General features: G+C 36.0%; 1 non-coding gene across 1 annotated transcript; it reads left to right on the forward strand.

Moving 5' to 3' along the window:
- The first annotated feature begins 22,759 nt into the window (after positions 1–22,759).
- Positions 22,760–22,831, forward strand: TRNAC-GCA (transfer RNA cysteine (anticodon GCA)). Its single transcript has one exon. It is a non-coding gene; the product is annotated as a tRNA-Cys (tRNA).
- The last annotated feature ends 2,381 nt before the right edge of the window (positions 22,832–25,212 follow it).

The raw sequence follows: 25,212 nt of genomic DNA on the forward strand, positions 1-25,212 counted from the left end.
CCTATGATAAAGAGACTGCCAACAGCCATTAGTAGCGATACACCTCCCACTCCTGAACAGCTGTGTAAAAGGGTCATTGAACGGATAAAAGCTAAAACCGAGAAGCGCCTAAGGGGTGTTAAAAGGTACAAGCGTAAATGGGAGCCATCCGTTGGGGATGCGGTCCTTGTCCGAGACGTAAAGTTGTCCTCTATATTGAGGGGACGTTATTCGAGAATGGAACTGTTGTATAAGGGCCCGATGACAATTCAGAAAAAATTGGGTGACCATACATATGAGTTGATGGACCCAAAGAGTAGCAAACTTATTGGGCGATACCACAAACAGCTGTTAAGACCTTTCAAGGTTGCAGCTAGTGTATGAGATAGGATAAATAGGGCCAATTGGTATTTAGAAGTATTATGTACCTCTTAGTATAGTTTTGATTCTGGTTAATGGTTATTATTTCAATTTTATGAATGTAAATGTGTTTTCAAGGCTTCAGATAATATATGAAGTATGATATAAAGGGTTAATTGGTATTTTAAAATGTATTATGTATTATTTAGCGTATATTTTTTTTATTGTGGTTCATAATTCTTATTTCTATGTTATAAGTATAAGTATGTATCAAGGAACCGATCATGAATGTGAGTGAGAGAGCGCCATTGTATTCGGATGTGCCCTGAATGTTACGATTGGATGCTGTATATATGTCAGGTAGAAGTCAGTTAAACTGGCGTGTGAGATGTAAGCAGGCGTGAGGTGTGTATATAGATTCATACATGTGAATAGTTGTAAATATGTAATAATTGTAAGTGTAAATTTGTACATTGTTTATAAGCATAGCAAAAGGTGTATCCAAGTGTGACTAATTAGGGGACACCGGAGACTAGTAGCGAAGGTATTTTTTTTTGGGACGTCTCATAACAACAAATATTCCCTTGGGAATATTCTTTGTTATGAGAGGGCATTTGAGACGGTTCCTCGTATAGGATAAGGAGATTTTCATTAGATTAGTATTTCGTGTTAATATTCTTATATGGATAGGATGCGCGGACGTGTAAGTTAGTTTCAAAATCTGAGACGGAAGTAACAGGTGGACAGGAAGACCGAAAGGAAGCTAGGGGGACAGGAAACATGTGTCCAGGCGTGGAGTTGACTGATGAGGGAATGTATGGACTTTGCCTGCGGGTGGTCAGTAAGATGACGCCAAGCCAGGTTCCAAAAGAGATGATCTGATATATGTCAGAGAATTGTCAGGACGCCGGAAGTAGGGGGATGTTCTAGTTAACGAACAATTTTTGAAGAACGCGTCTTAAGTGACGTAAGTGTAATCATGGCCAATCAGGATTCTTAATAGAGACACGTGATATATAGATAGGAGGGCGAAATTCTATGTTTGGTGGTTGAAAGTAGGGGATAGATTTGGCAGATAGACAGAAGGCAGATAGACAGTGTTCGGAGAAGTTGCACTCCACATATTCTCGGCAAACCTAACTCGGAAGAATAACAATTTACGGACTTAGAATTTTTTAGTGGGTGTAGTAAGAAGTCGTGTGTTGCATTATTATTATAAGTCTGAATTCTTTCCTCTCATCACGTTATCAACTGTCCGTTATATTACTGGTGTTTTATAGTACAAAATATATAATTACGTGAACTCAGAAATTAGTATACCAACTTGTGGGAAGTGAGAGCGAGTTATTATACACTTGGACGCGCATTTCTGCTAACCTGAAACCAACACTTAATAATAATAATAAACGTTTTCATAGTTCTTACCAACAACTTCTGGTGTGCGCCTACATCATTTCAACTTACGAGCACGTCTCCCAAACCCCATGTCCCGACCGTTTTGCAGCTGACCTGGGAACCTCATCCTCTACCGGAGTAATCTCGAGGAGGCTGGCGCCCAAATTAATGAGTGTATATAATTAATTATTGACATCGACGTGCCATCCTCGAGATACTTTCCATATTTCGGAGCTGGCAGCCGAGGGCGACGACGACTGTTACAGGCTCCACCCCATTACTATGGAGCAGTGCGTGGCTTCTTGAATGCAAACTTTCCCAATAGGTTGATCGGAAGAGGAGAACCCTTGCCTGGCCACCTAGGTCAACCGACTTGACGCCCATTGACCTTCCTCTGATGCTTTGTGACAAGTGCTGAGTACCAACGTGATACAGTTGACACTGGAAAAACTGAGACAACGCAGTATAAATGCAGCTGCTCTAATCTCCCCAGAAACGTTACGGAACACTTGGCAGAAGGTTGAGTGTTTTTTAGATGTCTTCAGGGTAGCTCGAGGCGCACACATCGAGTTGCACTGACCATTCTCCGGAGAGTTTTTACATCAAGGTATACAAAAGTTATGTTATGAAACCATTATTTATACTTTAAATTAGCACTTATTTCTCGATTCCTCTAAGCGGGACACGGTGTACATTAAACAAAATATTAGGGCATTCGATAAGTAATGGCGAAAATGCTATAAATCATTATTTCCAGCGGTGACCATTGAAATCTTGTACTATATAATAGAGGAGCGATTTTGTAATAAGTCTGCAGTATTAAAAGTCTCGAAGTAGCCATATTTTGTAAATAAAGTGGCTGTTTCTGATTTGTAGTAAACAGTACATCCCTAAAGGTACTAACAAAGGTGCTTCATAAAAATCCAAGATACAAGAGAAAATCATGCAACTCAATGTTTCAGGGCATTACAGGAAGCCTGTGGGAGAGACGTTATACCATACTGAACTATTGCAAGTTGGGTGGAAGCGAAGCAATCGCTTTCAATCAAGATATGACATCCGAAGAGCTTTAGATTTGTCAGTGAGAAATATATCCAAAAATGCTGCTGCAGATGGAATCCGCCGTCTTCCAAGAATTCGGCAAGGTATTGTTGACATGGCAGGAGACTATATTTGAAGAATGTAATGTCAAAAGTAACCTGAATATACTTAATGTGAAATAATAATAAGCGTTACAAGAGCGGTATGTTGACGTTTTCATGTTCGAGGAAAAGATTGAAAAAGCGAAACTTAGTTGAGCTTTTTTAATTTCCGAAAACATGAAAACAAACATACCGCTCGTGTATCGTACATTATTTTGTGCGAAGATCGTTTATTACATACCTGAAAGACGAATTTCTAATTAGTTACAATGAAATCTCCATCTTGGTTTCTGTTAAATGACGGCAACTTTGGAAAACAAATATATCTATCTTCAACATTGTTGCTATAAAATGTTTTCTGTGTTTACTATACTCCAGCAGGCCGTGATATACGTCTGTCTTTTTTTTCCCCCCAGCCTATGATGAGTCTCGAATCTTGTTGATTTTTTCACGGCTTCCTTAATGTTACTTGCAGTACAAATGCAGTAACTTTTGTGGTGTTATAGAGTTTACTTAATTTTTGCAAATATTTAAAAACAATAATTAACAGTGCAATTTAGGTGAAATTCCAGTGGTAGGTTTTCAATTAATAATTATTACTATATTGAACGTCTTTAAAAATAATATGTTAAAAGCCTAAAGCAGTAAAATGTATATGACGCTTAAGCGGTAAGAATAGGGAAATTGTTATGTGTGTTACGTTGGGAATACTGAATGTGGTATTTCACACTTACCGCGTATTGGTTTTGTGCGGAAAGCAAGCAAATACGCACGATCTCGCACAAAAGTAACTAGTTGCCATTAATGTTCGAATCCTCTAGCAGATAACAATAAACATCACTTATTGATTGCACATTGTATGTTAAACTTCTGTGAAACATAATTACCAGCTTTAACTCTAAATATGGAATTGTCTGTACATACTTTAACAAAACTGATTGATTTATATAGAATTCCAAATACTTTAATGAAATGCCATAACTGTTGATGTTTTAAAACGCTTCTTGGGAAAACGGGTATATATTTTCTATGCAAATTCATTGGACTTATTAATGTTGGGGTAAAGTAAACAATTCTCTAAACAAAGGAATGTTATTTTTTTAGCCTTTGCATAGATAGGAATATACGATTTGCACTAATTGTAGATAATCTGTCCAAATTTCACCTCACAGTACATGATTGTGTGCTTCATATGAGAAAACTAGGTTTTTCCATTTATTTTGCGCTATCTAGGTATTAAAACTTTTGAAAAATAATTGACATACGACGTGCAAAAGTTTGACACTTTTTCTATCGTGTGGTGAAAACCACATAATTGTGTCTTTGCAAATAATCATATTTCTTTTGAAATTAATGCAATAAATGCGAACTTATTCTCTGTGTAATATTCTATATATTCCAGTGATTGAATATAAAGATGCCACATTTTTTTTAATTTATATACATAGAAAACTTTAGGACGATATTCCATGAATTGTTTGCCTAGACAAGCATAATGGAAACGAGGGTATACAATACAATCTTCATGATTCTACCTGCAATCAATTTAGAGGCATCAGAGGTATTTTAATCTCAACACACGTTGAAGAACCAAAAACCTTCTTACAATCGCAGTAGTTTGCTAATGAGAACATTCGAACAAGTAGCAAATTTTGCAACAGTTTTCATATTCACTGTTAAAGGGAAAAGCTCTTCGAAATACGATATCTACTTGAAACTACGCCATTATCACAGTGGTTTCATATATACGAACTCAATAAATCATGCTTGATATGTTGACGTGCACGTCCAAATCAGTGCCTCCGACATTCGGAAACTCAGGCTTCCCAACGCCACGAGGCTATCGATATTTAGACAGTTGTAGTTAAACCATTGCGTTTATATCATGCGGTTAGACATATCTATTAGCGAAGTATACTGCTTATCCGATTGCACACTTCAGTTCTTCACAGTTCATTAAACTTTGTTTCCCGTCCAGGTAACAAGTTGTCATTTTATTCTGATACAATTCTTCCAACATATCTAATATTTATCTTTCGTTGCAGCAGTTTATGTGTATTTTATATTGTACAAATAAGAGTTCGAATTTTGATGGTAATGTTTGTAAACGGAATATACTGCGTGCACGGTTTTGAAGCAGTATACTCGAGGTACTACTGTATGAGAATGCGGTACGAGTTGTATCCTATATTTAAATATAGTAATAGAGCTGAATAGAAAAAACTTCTTATTTAATAAACTGTGTGATAATTTGTATAATAACAGGTGTACGCCTGGAAACAGGTTTCACTTCGTACGATAAGTGGCATAGGCAAACAACAGCCCACTTAGTGGTGATTCAGTGCGTCAGCTTTCGGAAATAAAATCTCGTGACTAACACCTTATACTGCATTACATTACAGACGTAATTTATTATATTATCTTATTATAATTTGGAGCCCGTTCTAGTCTATAGCGTATGTCATCGAGGTTTCCTTCCGTTACAACACCATTTATGAGCCATTTTTGAGCCATTTTATTTTAAAATTAGCCGTTTTCTCACTTTTTTCACTAAATTCTGGATTATTTAATATGATGATTGTTCAACTCATTTTTAAGACATTTTCACAGGAAAGTAGCACGGCATTTTTTTTTTTTTTTTTTTTACAGTGGTTTGCAAGAGCCACACATATCCCGCCAGGTAATGCGGGGACGGAATTTCGATGCCGTACAAAGACATCTCTTATGGACATTACAGCTCATGCATTTTGTCAAGACACTCCCCCACTCTTCCTACAGAGCTGCGCACGAGATCGGATGAGTCTAGTTAAGAATTATAGGGGATGGGTTAGATTTTGCCTTGAACTCGATAGATACACGCCCGACCTTCTCTTCTACGCCTACCCCCTCGACAGGAACGTTGTTCCCGTACTGCACATCGTAAGTGTCTTGACAAAATGCATGAGCTGTACGTTATGATGGTTTCTAATATGCCACGCCGCTGCGCACATTCAGTCTGCACAAGATTTGAGTCCCGGATCGCTTGAATAGCCGGCAACTACAGAGGCATCATTTTATTTTTACTTCAATTTTTATTGTACCTGAATTTTTTAATGTATCACTCCCACACCCTCTACTAGTAAACATCCATGCGTTCTCCACATAGAACCAAGGCTACGTATGCGGTCATAGTAAGCAGTACTGATTTAGTGAGTATAGTACGTTCCAGAAATATGTTAGCGTTTACCTGTGACGAAAGAGCTTTCAATATTGAATCATATTTTCGCAAAGGTACTGTCATCCGTTTGCCTACGTCGAACCCCTGCTCGCCCCTCTGTAAAGGCTAGTGCTGGGCTGTCTTAGCTCTTTTCTGAAAACATTAATTTCTCTTAGGAATTGGACGTCTACGTAATATTATATAACTGTTTAAAATAACTTAAATAAAAGGGCCTCGTTAAGTAATTATGTCATGTGACTCCCCCCCCCTTTCTAAGACCCTGCTACATAACCCAATTGGGCGGACAGCAGATAGCATGTCTGAGTAATTTTATCTTTTCGGATCGGGCAGAAGTGAAGATTGAATTTACAGTACGTAAGGTACTCTTTTATAGAGTAGGTAAAGAATTATTTTAACATGAGTTACTAGTAGGCCTATGAAGAACGAAACTGGTAATTAGAATTAGGTACAATAGTCTATAGTGCGATAATATGCACGAAAGAACTGAAGCCTGTATTGAAATGAACGGCCACAATTTTCAAAAATGTGTTTAAATATCCATATTATGATTATTTTTCAATTTAACTTCATTCTCTATACTATGGATGGTTGGGTGGGTGGGTGGGTGAATGGATGGATGGATGGATGGATAGGTAGGTAGGTAGGTAGGTTGGTAGGTAGGTAGATAGATAGATAGATAGACAGACAGACAGATAGATAGATAGATAGATAGATAGATAGATAGATAGATAGATAGATAGATAGATAGATAGATAGATAGATAGATAGATAGATAGATAGATAGATAGATAGGTAGGTAGGTAGATAGGTAGATAGGTAGATAGATAGGTAGGTAGGTAGGTAGGTAGGTAGGTAGGTAGGTAGGTAGGTAGGTAGGTAGGTAGGTAGGTAGGTAGGTAGGTAGGTAGGTAGGTAGGTAGGTAGGTAGGTAGGTAGGTAGGTAGATAGATAGATAGATAGATAGATAGATAGATAGATAGATAGATAGATAGATAGATAGATAGATAGATAGATAGATAGATAGATAGATAGATAGATAGATAGATAGATAGATAGATAGATAGATAGATAGATAGATAGATAGATAGATAGATAGATAGATAGATAGATAGATAGATAGATAGATAGATAGATAGATAGATAGATAGATAGATAGATAGATAGATAGATAGATAGATAGATAGATAGATAGATAGATAGATAGATAGATAGATAGATAGATAGATAGATAGATAGATAGATAGATAGATAGATAGATAGATAGATAGATAGATAGATAGATAGATAGATAGATAGATAGATAGATAGATAGATAGATAGATAGATAGATAGATAGATAGATAGATAGATAGATAGATAGATAGATAGATAGATAGATAGATAGATAGATAGATAGATAGATAGATAGATAGATAGATAGATAGATAGATAGATAGATAGATAGATAGATAGATAGATAGATAGATAGATAGATAGATAGATAGATAGATAGATAGATAGATAGATAGATAGATAGATAGATAGATAGATAGATAGATAGATAGATAGATAGATAGATAGATAGATAGATAGATAGATAGATAGATAGATAGATAGATAGATAGATAGATAGATAGATAGATAGATAGATAGATAGATAGATAGATAGATAGATTTATTGACTAATATTATACCAGTGGCGTATACTGGTTAAAGGGTTTGGGCTACCGCTGACCCTATTATTACACAAAATATATCTAACAATTACTTTAATTTTAATTACTATGGTAAAACTAATAATACAAAATTATTACATTATGTTATATTATAAACTTTTTCTTTTGTAATTTCCTTGGGGTACCGCCGGTAGCCCCGGTAGCCCGCAAAATACGCCCCTGTATTATACATACAAATTTTATATTATCATAATTTTCTCTAAAATCCAATGCACGAGTCTTCTGACCGTACGTGCTTTGTACCCAAAACAAGTCCTCCTTTGTAGGTCCCCCCCGCCTATGATTACATCCAACTACTCTCTAAAAGAACACACATATTAAAAATGGAAATGACACAATAAAACACATTATATAATATATCCTAACCTAAAAGACCTAAAATTGTCCAGTTGGGTGGATACTATTATCCCTTCCTCCGTTCGCGTCGCAAACTTCGGCAGCTGCAGCTCTAATCTTTCTCGCCTTCAAGAGGAACAATCCAGTCTTTTGTTCCCATTCTCTATTCCCCATGACGTCAAGACACGCAAGCGAACTCCTACTCTGACTTAGCATCGAGGGTGGTAAATATTTTCTCCGCACCTGTTCCAATTCGACACACAGTAATAAAATATGCTTATAGGAATCCTTTTCTTTGCAAAGCGGACAAAGTCGCTCCCATTCTTCGTTGACAATTTTATTACCCTTCCATGCCCCCAATCTTAGCCACGCTAAACCTGCTCTGCTGTCTTTGTTACGAGAATTTATGTAGTCACACCTCCCCCAGTTAAGCATGAGATCTGATTGTACATGTAGTGAGGACTTTTCCGAACATTGGAGCTCAATCTCTTGCCTCTCGATATCAATTAAACGCATCTTAACATTACGCCATACATTCCTCCTGTTATTCTCTCCTTTCTCCCACACCCATCCCATTTCTATATGATGCAGTCCTCTCTTCTATATTGTATGCTAATGAGCTGTAAACAGTATAATATATACTGCGTAATGAATACGTCCGAATGGATAGCTCAATTCGTGAGTAAAAACACTTATTGTTAATACAGTACTGTATTTTGATTAAATAAAAACCTAATGTAAATTATCAAACTCAAAATCGCGATATTTCCTAGTTTACGTAAATGGATGAACTAGGCCTACTTTTCTTCCCTCCTATACCTAGTAAACTGATTTTTTTGTATTTTAGGCCAGTATCATCAAACTCCAGTCGTGGAAGGGGGGTAACAAACGGTGTTTCCGGTTTTCAACCGTTAATTCAAAGGTATAGCCAGGTCAATATTAGAAATGTTAGTAAAATAAAATTATGTCCCTGTATTTGTTTCATCAGTTTTCCCATCATAATTTCATCGAGTATATTGTGGAAAGTTCCTTAAGGGTAAGACTTATAAATGTACAGCTCATGCATTTTGTTAAGACACTCGCGATAGGCAGTAGGGGAACAACGTTTCTGTAGAGGGGGTAGGAGTAGAAGGGAAGGTCGGGGGTGTGTCTACCCAGTTCAAGGCAAAGGCTAACCCATTCCCCTATAATTCGTAAGTAGACTCATCCGATCTCGAGCGCAGCTTTGTAGGAAGAGTGGGGGAGTGTCTGGACATAATACATCAGCTGTAATTCAAATAAGTTCAACGGTCTGAAGCAGGACATTACTTGAATATGAAACAGTCACTCATGGAATGCTGAGAAGCATGCTATACAACATTTACAAGCTTGCGAGCTTGGAAGAGAATAGTAGACACGAACTCTATTCTGTGAACTATGTCAGGATTTCAGCTCTTATATAGGAGTCTGTAGTTTAGATAAAATATGTAGCCCTAATGTACAAATAAATTCATGGATTTTGAACTCGATAACTTCACGAACACTCTGTATTAAAGAAGAAATTATGGAAAAAATACGTGTAATACCCAATCATGTGTAAACATCCTAGAGTGAAACTTGGAATCAGAGTAATTATTTTGTAACTGGGATTTCTCCCTTTTGTAAATCATGCTGGAAATTTAATTCAAAGTACGATCAATTCACGTTATTAAATTGTATAATTGCGTCCATTATACGCCTATATAATTAATACCAGACTAATTGAAAACAGAACACCAATTAATAACCAAGACCTACATTGTGTACAATCAGATATTTCACAAGAGTTCAAAGGATTAAAATCTTAACCAACTATCCCGTTTGTTCAACGATAGGGACTTTTTCTAATTTATATGCAATGTTTATTCACATAGATGAATTGAAAAAAATATATATACACGATGGCCCACTTAACTCTTTGTGAAATAACATGTGAAATACTTCAGATAGAGACAAACCGAAAATTACAAATTAAATTATATCGAAGGGGATATTTGATAGACGTAATGTATTTTTGTACATGAAATAATTTGCAAGATATAAGCGTCAACTTTCTTTTTTTTAATGGGAACCAACTATGTTTAGTATTGCAAATGTTGCGTTAGCTCTGTATAATAACAATTGTCTACTTTACTGACTGTTTGAATGTCACCGGTAAGAGTAAACATAAGCAATGTCTGTCCAAGGGTCGGATAGAGGGAGGACAATAATTCTGGTTAGAGTTGTGCGTCAATTAAATCACAATCACAATGTACTGTACATTTTAAAACTACGGAAATGTTACACATGGTGAAGTGATACACAAAAGCAGTGTACAATAAAAAAATTAAAAATAATTCTCAAAAACCAAACAAAAAATCTCCGCTGTGCAATCAGAATCAATGTGTGCAATCAAATGCCTATAAATGATTGACAGGTTAAATTGATTTCACGTTTAAAACATTCATATCAATTAATTGTAACCTACAATACAGTAGTGAAATGTAGCTTAACGTACCTCCTCACACGTAAACCTTCTGGACCATGGGTGTCCAAACGCCTATACAACCAGGAGATATTGCACTTGAAGCATCTTCTGCTAAGGTCAATAACTTTCCAGATAAAATAGGAACAACGACCTTAAATAATATGCGCTGCGGGTTGCTTAGGCCAGGGATTACCTCGTACGAGTTACAATAATTGGACATCTGTGTTCTAGAGAGCCGTTCCGAAAAACTTCGCCGTTGTCTTATCGTTCATTTGTTCAGTACAGAACTGAAGAAATAAGAGTTGTATTGGGTAGTGTACAGTATTATGGGTGTGTTCGATCTCCAGTTACGTCAACATATGAACTAGACGTAAGGAAGGGTGCGTCAGACATTGTTTATGTTTACTCTTACCGATGACATTCAAATAGTCGGTAAAGTAACTAGTTTTTATTAGACAGAGCTAACGCAACATTTGCAATACAAAACATAAATAGTTCCCATTTAAAAAAAACGAGAAAGTTGACTCTATTATCTCGAAAATTATTTCAGGTACAAAAAACACATTGTATATGTCAGATGTCCCATTCGATGCAATTTAACTTGTAATTGTCCGTTTGTGTATATTTGAAATATTTTACATGCTGTCGGAGCTGAAAGAGATAAGTGGGTCACCCTTCACTATATATATATATATATATATATATATATATATATATATATATATATATATATATATGTATATATATACAGGTTGTTTCCGAGCTAGTGTTACAAACTTTCAGGGGTGATGGGGAAGGGCACATGTATCAATTTGAGATAAGGAACCCTGGTCCGGAAATGACCGAGTCGAAAGTTACAAGCAAAAATACTTGTATGGAAATGAGATAATTTTATTCCCCTGTACACCTTATTTATGTGTATTTGTCTGTACGTCTTACACATAGTGTATTCATCTGACTTTGTCTACGTTGTCTACTTACAGTCTTCCATTCAGTGCGCTCTCTGAGGGGTGGGGACAGGAAATTACACTAAAGGAATGCAGATAGCGTAATGGGTAACGGACATGGTCGGTCCTGATATGCACGTCTGTAGACAACAGTGCATTGTACAAGTTCCAGTCGATCATTTCTAGTGAAATTGAGGAGTACACGAGAGCAGAATATGCAGACATGATTTTCGAATACAGATGAGCCAATGGGAACATTAGACAACCTCACAGATTGTATCGGGCGACAAGTACCCACGTAGGATACATCCGGCCCATACCATCTTTCCACGACTGTTCCAAAGGATAAGGGAAGGAGGGCACGCGGTGGAAAATTACAATTCCATTCCCACACAAATATTTTTGCTTATAACTTTCGACTCAGTCATTTCCGGACCAGGGTTCCTTATCTCAAATTGATACATATGCCCTTCCCCATCATCCCTGAAAGTTTGTAACACTAGCCCGGAAACAACCTGTATATTATATGTCCACACCTGTGGAGTAACGGTTAGCGCGTCTGGCCGCGAAACTAGGTGGCCCGGGTTCGATTGCCGGTCGGGAAAAGTTACCTGGTTGAGGTTTTTTTCAGGGATTTTCGCTCAACCCAATATGAGCAAATGCTAGGTAACTTTCGGTGTTGGACCTCGGATCCATTTCACCGGCATTACCAACTTCATCTCATTCAGACGCTAAATAACCTAAGATGTTGATAAAGCGTCATAAAATTTTACGACACGCTAACCATTACTCCACAGGTGTGGACAAAATATTGTAGGAGGTAGTATTATACACTATTCTGAGTAAAATAGTTCATATAAACACGTTTTAATTTTCAATGGGTGTGGAGATACAGCTGTTAGAATGTTACGCAAGGACCATTTACAAATTAAACGTAAACATAAAAGCTACACGCTATGTAACCGAATTGAGATATGGAGGTCGTGGAGACCATATTGTTGAAAAGTGCCTACTGGTGACATGACCATCAAAGATCCGTGTAATTGTTTTGTTGGGATGTAGATATGGAGCGATGTACTATCTTGCATGGAGATTATGTTTTCCAGATCGTGGTTTCTTTGCTAGACTTAGCCTAATATTTAATTATAAAACACAGTATGAAATGTATACTGGAATAACATGCTCACAACTGTTGTACCTTATTCCTACTAGGACGGATCGCAGTGAGCACTTAAACCAAACAACAAATAGTTCAGAGATCAACGGGGCTACTGAGAATTAGGCTCCATCAAAGATGATTAGGAACAAGGGATAAATGAATGAACCCCGACCGGCAGTCGCTTACGTGTAAAATTATCGGCACATCAGAGGTGGTTAGGAAGATTGGATAAATGAATTCGGTACGACCGGCAGTTGTTTACGTATCCAAATCAAAGGCGATCAGGAAAAACTGTTAAACCATAAATTCATGACACAAGGACAAGGGAGATTGCTCATACGGAGTGCGAGATTTTATATGTTCTGCGCACTCCCAAGTTATCTCATAGTAACCATGGTAAGAAAAATACTCTTCAATAACGGTTTGTTTTACCTTCCACACATCGAAAGGCCTGTTCAAGCGGAAAACAGCTCAAAATTGAAATTTATGTGATAACTGCATTTCAAGTTCCATGTTGCTGTTAAAAATCCTTAACATAATTCTAATTGGTAATTGGAACTAATAATATATGAACTCTTTACATTCAAAACTCTTTAAAGACCATTTTGTCCATATTGCTTGCTAAGAATTAATTCTAATGATTTATACGAGTATAAGTTAGTTTGAATTCAAAAAGTCACTGAATTTAAAGCAAAAGGTTTCCTAAAAGTCACTGTTAGGTTGAAAATTTTCTCTATTTGCCACCAGTTAAGAATACTGTCAAAATCCTTTAGTTTGTGAAAGTGGATAAGGGGATTTTCAATCTTTAACGCAATTTGGAGCAATTTTAAAGATCCTTGGATTTTTCACGCAACATGAAACTTGTAAATGCAGTTTTCTCGAAACTTCAAATATTGAGTTGTTTCCCTTTTGAATTGGCTCGTTGATATACATACGTGTATACGTACTTACTACAGAAGAACCGCTCTCGCTCGGTGTGTTCGTTGCATTTGTCTTTCAAGACTCGTCTCCTCACTCTCGTGCGCTTCGAGTCACACTCATCATGCTCGAAATAGCATTTGGTCGGCGTGGAAAGATTACGTAACTTTGAATAACATACATAATTGAAATAAAAACATAAATGTTCAAACGAGACAAAAAAGAAAACAGAACAGTATCTTACATTCATTCATTCATTCATTTATTTATTTTATTCCATAGATCTTACATGAGCAATGAAGCTTTAAGATGTGGAACATGTCAACATTTTACAATATTACAATTACAATTTTTACACATTTTTATAGTTTTACAATTTAGTAATTTTCTACAATTTTTACAATTTTGTACAATTTTTTTACATTTTTTTACATTTTGGCGAGATGTAGTGAGATGAGATGAGGTCCGAGGATTCGCCAAAATATTACCCGGCATTTGCCTTTTCGGTGGGGGAAACCTCGGAAAAACCCAACCAGGTAATCAAATCAAAGGGGGTAATCAAATCAAAGGGGTTGATGCCAAGGACTCGCCATAGACCATCCGGCTTCAGTCCCACGGCTGGGGAAAACCTCCGAAGAAACCAAAGTCCAAAGGGGGATCCAACCCAAGCCCGAACGCAGCTCCGGATGAGCAGCCCAGCGAGTCTGCCGACTGAGCTACATCGATGGCTCTACTAAAAGTATACAATACATAGCCAATCAGATTATTAAATTTACAAACGCAAACGATCATTCATAAGTTGAGCTATATTATAATACAAAACAATTTAATTAAATTTAAGGCATAAACAATTCAACCAGTTGTGATATACAGAAATTGATAATACATATCATGCAAACTACTTAAAATTACAAACACAAACAATTTATCAGTAGAGCTATATAGATTACTATTCAATTTAAAGCATATACAATTCATCGGCCAAAACTATACAAATATATACAATACAAAGTAGCATACTTTCATTAAGCTATACAAATTTGTGCAATTAATATCAAGTAGATTAATTCAATTTATAATCATAAACAATTCATCAGTTGAGTTATACATATTACCATTCAATTTACAGTAGGTCTATATACAATTCACCAGTAGAGCTACACAGACTAGTAATCATTTTAAGAACATATACAATTCATCAGCCAAACTATTCAAACATATACAATCAAATTAGTTCAATTTACAAACTTATTTTCGTTAAGCTATACAATTCATATGAAGTAGATTAATTCAATTTATAAGCTTAAACAATTCATCAGTTGACCTATACAGTATACTATTCAATTTACAGTACATACAATTCATCAGTTATGCTAAACAAAAAATACAATACATAGTAAACAGATTAAGTCAATATAAAAACATATTTTAGTTGAGCTATATAAAATTGTACATGTCATTTAAGTAGAATAATTCAATTCACAAGCATAAACAATTCATCAATTGTGTAGAAGGTATGAGTATGTATAAATTTGGTTAATTCTTTTCTGAACCTTTTCTCGTTGTTCTTCAAATCTTTAAGATAATTAGGCAGTGCATTGAAGACTGTTATACATGAATAGCGAACTCCTTTTTTAAAACAGCTTAGACTAACAGAGGGTAGATGAAGATCTGATTTATGTCTTGTATTAAAATGATGAATGTCTTGATTAGTACTGAATTTATCTTGGTTCTTAATATACAGCATCATTAGGGAAAGAATGTATTCACAAGGTAAAGTCAAGATTTCTAAGTTTCGGAAAATATTTTTACATGAGGTCCTTTTATGCACACCGGTCATTATTCTTATAGCTTTCTTTTGTAAAACAAAAACGTGTTTAGCTTCAGACGAGTTACCCCAGAATATTAATCCATATTTCATTACAGAGTGAAAATATGCAAAGTATGACATTTTAGGTAAGTTTATATCACCAATAGTAGATAAGGATCTTAATGCATAACAGGCAGAGCTCAATTTACGAGTAATATATTCTATATGCGTTTTCCAGTTCAAGTGATTATGCAATTCTAAACCAAGAAACTTTGTGCTTATAGATTCTTTGAGATGAGTTCCATTTAATCGAATACTGTAGGAAACCTGAGCACTATTGTTCATTCATTCATTCATTTATTTTATTCCATAGATCTTACATGTGCAATGAAGCTTTAAGATGTGGAACATGTCAACATTTTACAATATTACAATTACAATTTTTACAAATTTTTATAGTTTTACAATTTAGTAATTTTCTACAATTTTTACAATTTTGTACAATTTTTTTTACATTTTTTTACATTTTTTTCCATTTTGGCGAGATGTAGTGAGATGAGATGAGGTCCGAGGATTCGCCAAAATATTACCCGGCATTTGCCTTTTCGATGGGGGAAACCTCGGAAAAACCCAACCAGGTAATCAAATCAAAGGGGGTAATCAAATCAAAGGGGTTGATGTCAAGGACTCGCCATAGACCATCCGGCTTCAGTCCCACGGCTGGGGAAAACCTCCGAAGACTGCACTGGTTTTATCAACATTAAGTGCTAGTTTATTTGCATGGAACCATTCATTCATTAGATTCAGCACTGTATTAGAAGTGTTTATAAAATGATCGTATTGTTTGCTTGAAATAATTACACTTGTATCATCTGCAAATAAAATTACATGGGATGAAATGTTTAAGGTCAAGACTAAATCATTAATATAAACTAGAAACAACAATGGACCTAAAATTGCTAAAATTGACCCGTGCGGAACACCATGTTTAATATTTCTAAATTCTGAATAAGTAACTTTATGACAATTTGGTACATTTATTTCTACTTTTTGTTTTCTATTTGATAAGTACGATGTAAACCAACCCAACATCTCATCTTTAATACCATAAAACTTCAATTTTTTTACTAATATACTATGGTCTACACAATCAAATGCTTTAGCCAAGTCACAAAAAATCCCACCTACATGTAGTTTCGAATTTAATGAATTTAGTATTTCATCCACCAAACTAAAAGCAGCATTCTCTGTCGATTTTTGTTTTCTAAATCCAAACTGTTCTAAAACTAATATATTGTTGGACTCCAGGTAATGATATAATCTATTATACATAACTTTCTCAAACACTTTTGAAAATGTTGTTAATAATGATATGGGTCTGTAATTATCAATAGTACATTTATTTCCCTTTTTGTATATTGGTTTTACTATTGAATATTTGAGTCTTTCTGGAAAAATACCACATTGCATTGACAAATTGCCTAGATAGCTTAACGGAGGGGATAATATTTCAGAACAAGCTTTCAGAACTTTACTTGGAATTTCATCATATCCAGAGGAATATTTTGTTTTTAGTTGTTTTATCACATGCATGATTTCTGCTGCGGTAGTGGGAATAAATTTGAGACCTAAAAACTCAGTGTTAAATGCATCAGTTAGGTAACCAAGTGCAGCATCTTCTGCACAATCTTGAATGTTTAAGTTCTGAATAATATTTATATAGAAGTCGTTAAAATGATTTGCAATTGATTTTGGGTTGTCTATTTTACTATCATTGATTTTAATGCAAGTAATATTTTCACTCTTTGAATATCGATTAGTTTCATTTTTAATAATATCCCAAATAGTTTTAATCTTATTATCTGAATTTTGTATTTTTTCATTCAGATACATTTTCTTTGCATCTTTTATAACTTTTGTCAAAGTTTTACAGTAATTCTTGTAGTAATTAAGAACATGAGGATCATCACTATTCCTACTCATTAAATATAGATTCCTTTTTCTAGCACATGATATTTTAATTCTCTGAGTTATCCACATGTTTTTACTTTTACATTTTTTCACCACCTTGACTGGAAAACATTCATTGAAATAATTCGTAAATGTAGTGAAAAATGCATTAAATTTAGTATTAATATCAATGGTATCGGTACTATATACATTTTCCCAAGATTCATTTTGTAGACATGTATTTAAATGATGAAGAGATTCAGCATTTATAATCCTTTTTTTTTATTTTTAGATTAACACTTTGGAATTTTTCACTCATATTGAAAACACTTAGAATTTGTGCATCGTGATCAAACAGGCCATTGACTAATGGTACTGTTGAATAGGAATTCAATCTACTTTTATCTATAAATATATTATCAATGGCAGTACTATTTCCAGCTTGTGTTCTGGTTGGAAAACTTACTGTGTGACTAAGATTATAAGTTTCAAGAAGTGAGTTTAATTTTCTTTTACGTGAGCTTTCTGATAGATAATCTATGTTTATGTCACCACAGATTACAAATTCGGTATGTGGTTTATAAAGTCTTTTCAATAATGAATCTAAGTTAGTTGTAAATTTCTTATAATCTCCCATTGGCGCCCTATAAACACATAAGATAATTAAATTTGATATCTCATAACCAATTTGTATTCCACAGATTTCAATATCTTGTTCAAAGCAAAAATCAGATATATCAATTTTACTAAATAATAGATCCTCTCTGATAAAAATACAGGCACCCCCTTTTTGGAAGACATGTCTACAGAAATGAGAACCTAATACATATCCATGTAAAGACAGTTGTAGTATTTCCTGTTGCTTCATATGATGTTCAGTTATACATAATATCTGAGGTTTATGCTTTTGAGTTGCTAAAGAAGTGATCAATTCATCATTTTTTTATTTTAGTCCTCTAAAATTTTGATGAAAAATCGTGAAGTTACTGTGTTCATTACTAGAAACATCAGTGCATTTACAATTTAGTTGAACTTGTTTCAAACACCTTACTGGTGGGAGGTTTAACCTAAAAAAGGAGAAGCCCTAGCATTAACTAACACAGGAATATTACAACTCTGCTTTTTAACATGGCTGCCTCTGATGCTATTAGCAATAAGAACCGAAAGATGCTCCTTGCCTCTACCATTCAGATGCAGGCCATGTGACGTATATTCATACCTTCTTATAGGGCTTACATCTATCAAACCAATGTGTGATGCCCCAGGTCTCATCAGAGCCCGCTCAAGCCGCATATTCACGCTCCGCACCCTCCTGTGAAGATACGGCTTGTCGTACCTGCTGAAAAGACTGAGAAATCCCACATTGGTATGGCTGCTCATCTCAATTATGTTGTTGACATCTTTCTCAATAGAATAGTTACAATCGTTATCAATACTATTACCTGGCCCACCCACTATAACTACATGATCCCTCTTAGAAAATTCTGAACTCAATTTCATCATATCCTCAACAACATTCTTGAGAGGAGCATTAGGCTTACATACACTAGATACTTCAAACTCATCGCCCAGTTTCGACTTCAAAAGTGAGGAAATACCTCTTGCATGGCTGCTTCCTAAAATCAATACTTTACTCCTACAATCATTAACCTTATCTGTTTTCTGACTTACCTTTACTAGTGTCGATACTGGGTCTGAGTTCTCCTGATCAACATTCATTGCTTGAAGAGCACTGAATTTGTTGGTCAGTTTGATTGATGCAGCATCATCCGCAGAGAAACGTCTACTCCCAGATTTGGAATTCTTCGGTTTCATCCAAGTGTGAGATCTCTCTTTATTCGAAACACTAATGCTATCCTTCAAAGCTCTCAATTTATTAATTTCACACTTTGCCTCATCTAATTCCAATTCTAGGGCTCTGATTCTCTCCAGTTGATCGCGCATCTTTCTATCATATATACAATCACTACATTCCCAACTACCTTTGTCAACAAAATTATCAGGATCTATATCTATACATTTCCAATGAAAACAGAAATTACAATTATTACATACCAATCCTTTCACTACAATCCTTCTACAACTACGACAGTTTCCAGACAGAGCAGCCATAGCACACATTATGTATATACTGTACCTTATTTACAAATTCAATTTCACTCACTTTTCAATTTAATGTACTTACATATATTAGTTTTAGGTTATTTCTACCCTTTAGTATCACCACACTATAATATTTCAATAGGCCAACACTACACTTTATCACTTCACTATACCACACTTTTCGACGTTGAAACTACACGACACGTCACTGCACTTACAATGTTAGTTATCAAAATGTTCTGGTTCTATTATAATATGATATTACCTATGGTTATATAAATAGAATAAAAGAACAATTCTCAAATAAATTTGCATTTATAAGAAACACATAACATAACATTAATATCTTTTTACTTGAGACTGCACACTTGATCTTAAACATATGAAAAGAAAATTCCTAGCCTTTTAATAAGGGCCTAGTAATTAAATAAAGACTGGGGACGGATTATTATATACTGAAAAGTAGAGATGTTTCAAATAGGCTACTTGATTGTTCATACCTATATATAACAGTTGCCAAAGTAGATAAGAGTTCAGTCAGGTATGAACAAATGTGGCGATTCAAATCTGCTTGACGTTCGGAACATCGGGAGTGATCAATCTCGACGTCTCGAAACACTCACAAGCAGTCTTTACGTCAACGACGCGACGTACAGTATTCGTATACAACATTGTTGTGCTGGTTTTCGGCTTTGCGGGCGCTGTTACTCTTGCTTTCTCGATCGTTGTTCATCTCTAGTAGTTACTTACATTTGGCTTTTAAGGAACCCGGAGGTTCATTGCCGCCCTCACCTAAGCCCGCCATTGGTCCCTATTCTGAGGAAGATTAATTCAGTCTCTACCATGATATCTCACTTCCCTCAAAACATTTTAATATTTATCGGTTGTCCGCGACTGCTTATTCAATATATTCGCAGCTACCCTCCATATATGGAGGCCGTCTCCTCTATCCGCAACCTGAGGATGCGCCATGCCGTGGTGATAGGGACCCACAATACATAGCTATATACTGTACATATATTTCAGCTATTTGAAGTTTTAAAACAGATTCAGTGTGACACATACATTTCAATAAGAACTAACACTGGTAGACACAGGAAGAAAATCCACGACGAACAGACATTTATTTTATATGAAATGGAGTATAAACAAATGTCATAACTAGACTTCGTGGAATTGCCACGAGAATCGTAAGGTTTACTGCGCACGCGGTATAGATTGTATGAGAAGGGGACGTGCAAAGGATAGAGTATGCCTGTAATGTAAACACTGAGCAGTATACTGCGGTTACAATAAAACCTGTATCCTGCATTCAAGAAATATAATAAATGATCATTGAAATAGGAAATGTCTAAACATGTAAATACACAATTATTTTATAGTGAGATATATTAACTCTTAAAATTTAATGTAAGATACTCACATCATCCTTGAATATGTGCATTGCAGTGAAGAGTTACGTACATTTTGAGCGACTGCAAAGTAACCACCGATGGTCACTTAAACAGTTTTTATTTTGGGAAAATGTACGTTCAACATCACCCGATGTAATACGTACATATTTCAAGAACGGAAAGTCACTACTTTTTAGTACATCAACTTCGATGTTTTGTCGTGAACTGATAGTACATCATTTATAATACGAAGTTGTGAATAGGCAGAATTTTTAGCAATAATGATTCTCAACTTACATTTCACTTTTTCTGAAATTAATGAATTGTTATTTTGGATAACGATTTGTGATACTTATCCATTATATTAAGGGCTTCTGAGAGTTGTAGTTTAGATGATTCTAACAGGATGATGCTTTTGGACACGATTTTAAAATTAGAATCAATGAACAGAATATCTTCCAATAGCTGTTTAGAAGACAATGATTTTACAGCTGCAACAGCGTAACTGTCTGTGCTATCCAATGCATCAATTACCTCCATTATTTTGCCGTAATGTTCTGCATAATAATTAACAGCATCCAACCACGTTCTCCAACGGGTCAAGACTGGCTGCGGGGGTAATGGTATTCCAGTAGCAATAATTTGGAACAGCAACACTCTCATTGTAGTATGTTTGTTAGAATTCTTGTCTGCACCGAACAAATGTTAAGCTTGACTATTCCAACCGCAGTAATGCAAAAACAAGTGCTTACATAGGCATACATTAGCTGTAGGTGCTCTATCTATTTGGACCGGTCACAACTCTTAACATGAACTGCTTATACTACGAGACCGGGAGGTCGCTCACCTCCTCTATACTACCGTACATCGGCAACCTGATTGCATGCTGCGTGTGGCAATTCAACGAAGTCTAGTCATAACTAGATACGGTTTTATTACAGCTATAGCGTTTAAACATCTCCCTAAATGAAGATAGTTTTTTGTTTTAACTATTTGAAACATCTCTCTAACACAAGTAACTAGGTATCTGTTATTTTAACTACTACGAAGTTTGATTTGTATTTATCTGACAGAGTTCCTCTATAACAAATATTTTAACCGTTCCAGCAATAACAATCCCGACAGTTCAAAGCCTGTTTAAAATGGGAAGCAAAATGTTTCAACCTGGACTGTTGGGGCCAAATTTATCTACTTGTTGGGGAAAAATTATTGTACATTTAAAATGGAAAGGAAAATATGTTTATATCTCGATGGCTAGGATTTAATTTGTGTTCTTGTTGGGGACAAATTTATGTATAAAAATACTTGGAGCCGAGTTCGTTAACCGTTCGCTCAACATTGTGGGGTGCATGAATAATAGCACCTACATTTCCCCTACCGTCACCGCGTACCTGATTTAGGAGAAATGACTATGCACATACTGGCGGGCATATAGACGAACAAGACAATTTTTTGGTTATTAGGGATACTGAAAATATGCAGGTATGCGAAAATTAGGAATTAAATATTTAGCAGCATCTCTCGCTTTACACATATGCATTAATGAGAAAGTAAAAGCATTAACGATTAAACATATCGTAGCTTTGTACCGAAGTACATATATTTCCATGCAGAAATTTTGCGTTTGTTCCACCTCTTAGTTTTCCCTTTAGTGGCCAACCCTCATGCGTGACAGTGGCACAATGTCCAACACACTAATGTGCAGAGGTGCACTCATTACGAGTGACTAAGTGGCCGGGATCCGACGGAATGAGCGCCGTCTTAAATCACGAATTCTGCGTTATCATATGATGAAGGATCGGTGGAGCGGAGAAAACTGAGACGATTCAATCCGGCATCGGAATTGGAATCCGGTGTGGCTTAGTGGATAGAGCGTCAGCACGCAGAGCTGAAAACCCGGGTTCGAATCCCGGTGTCGGAGAGAATTTTTCTCCGCTCCACCGATCCTTTATAATATTAACGATTAAAATGAAGGTAAATGTATGAATTCTTAGAAAAATATGATTAAAATCAGATGAATTATGAAGACGCTGAAATATGATAATGTTTACTACTTCTAAAGAATAAACTCCTAAAAAATTTAAGCCTACAGTTTAACACAACCTATAGCAATAAGCAAATATACATATACCTTACTTTCGTTTTGCTTTTGGTTACATCTATTTCGGGAATGACTCTATGTCAAGCAGCAAAAGGATTTATAACCTTCGGCTCCACTACATTAAGTATAGAACCTGAGGTTTTGGCAGTGTCACATTTGAGATGTAGACCACTTTATCTTGCAGAATATAAACGTCTGTTCCTCCACTCTTAAATAAATCTTTCATGTCTATCTCATCCCGGTCCTGCGAACTGCGTCATTATTACAGGACCCCAGCTTTCCTCTTTGTTATCCTACGTGCCTTATCGAAAGACCGAGTCTAATGGTAAGGAATCCAATACCACTTCTCACTCCTGACGCTCCATTAGTAAGACTCGTAAAGCTCACTTTCTCAACTTGCACACTCATGTAGGGAACGGATTTACAGTTCCGTACTGCTAGTCCTAGACTTGCGTTATTCAGAATCTCTACGTTTCATGTAGACCTACACTGGGTCCCCCTATTGAAATTCTACTTACTTACTTACTTACTTACTTACTTACTGGCCTTTAAGAAACCCGGAGGTTCATTGCCGCCCTCACATAAGCCCGCCATTGGTCCCTATCCTAAGCAAGATTAATGCATTCTCTATCATCATATCCCACATCCCTCAAATCAATTTTAATATTATCTTCCCATCTACGTCTCGGCCTCCCTAAAGGTCTTTTTCCCTCCGGCCTCCCAACTAACACTCTATATGCATTTCTGGAGTCGCCCATACGTGCTACATCCCCTGCCCATCTCAAACGTCTGGATTTAATGTTCCTAATTATGTCAGGTGAAGAATACAATGCGTGCAGTTCTGTGTTGTTTAACTTTCTCCATTCCCCTGTAACTTAATCCCTCTTAGCCCCAAATATTTTCCTAACCACCTTATTCTCAAACACCCTTAACCTATGTTCCTCTCTCGAAGTGAGAGTCCACGTTTCACAACCATAAAGAACAACCGGTAATATAACAGTTTTATAAATTCTAACTTTCAGATTTTTTGACAGCAGACTGGATGATAAAAGCTTTTCAACCGAATAATAACAGGCATTTCGCATATTTATTCTGTGTTTAATTTCCTCCCGAGTATAATTTATATTTGTTACTGTTGCTCCAAGATATTTGAACTACTCTACCTCTTCAAAAGATAAATTTCCAATTTTTATATTTCCATTTCGTACAATATTCTCCTCACGAGACATAATCATATACTTTTTCTTTTCGGGATTTACTTCCAAACCTATCTCTTTACCTGCTTCCAGTAAAATTCCCGTATTTTCCATAATCGTTTGTGGATTTTCTCCTAACATATTCACGTCATCCGCATAGACAAGCAGCTGATGTAACCCGTAGTTCAATTCCAAACTCTCTCCGTTATCCTGGACTATACTAATGGCATACTCTAGAGCAAAGTTAAAAAGTGAAGATGATAGTGCGTCTCCTTGCTTCAGCCCACAGTGAACTGGAAACGCATCTGACAGAAACTGACATTGAAATTCTATAGGACCTAAAATGCCTAAATGAATCATAAACTCCTCTAAATGCCTAAAACTATGTTTGTGTCAGAAAAGTGCGTTTTTTGTATTTTGCACACATTTTAAATAAGAATACAGGTACTAAATACCCAAAAAAAAACTACAGAAGTGCTATTTAAAATGTTAAAACAAATTTCCATGTATACTCCGTTTCTGGAATCTGTGGATTAAAGGAACCGAAATAAGTCCTTTGCGCAAGTGGTGAGTGGAGGGGCCAGTCCAATGACCGATCTGGGGGAAAGCATTGAGCGTATTCCGAATCTCACCGGTGAGCAATCCGATGGCATCACGGTGTTCCGAATTCCACCGATGACGTCATTGATGCTCCACTGGTGCCATCAACTTGCAGAGGTGGTGGCAGGCTCCATCAGCCGCCATCAGTGAATCTGATTGGTTCCTGTATAGGGCGGGAATTAGCAGACGAATGACATCGTGCACTGTTGTGTCATGGCGGTGTGTTCTGCTTTAGTTCTGCTGTATTGTTTGTAATGAGCACAACGTAAAAACAATATGTTAATGGCTTATGAGCGAACATGTCAACGGACCAGTTATTACTACCGGTTCAAGAAATAAGTTGTTTATGATCTCTTTTATTTGAACGAGATGGCAGTACGGAAATTTCGCAAAATTTTGCTAGCG

This window comes from Periplaneta americana, chromosome 4 (assembly GCF_040183065.1).
Source record: "Periplaneta americana isolate PAMFEO1 chromosome 4, P.americana_PAMFEO1_priV1, whole genome shotgun sequence".
Taxonomy (NCBI): domain Eukaryota; kingdom Metazoa; phylum Arthropoda; class Insecta; order Blattodea; family Blattidae; genus Periplaneta; species Periplaneta americana.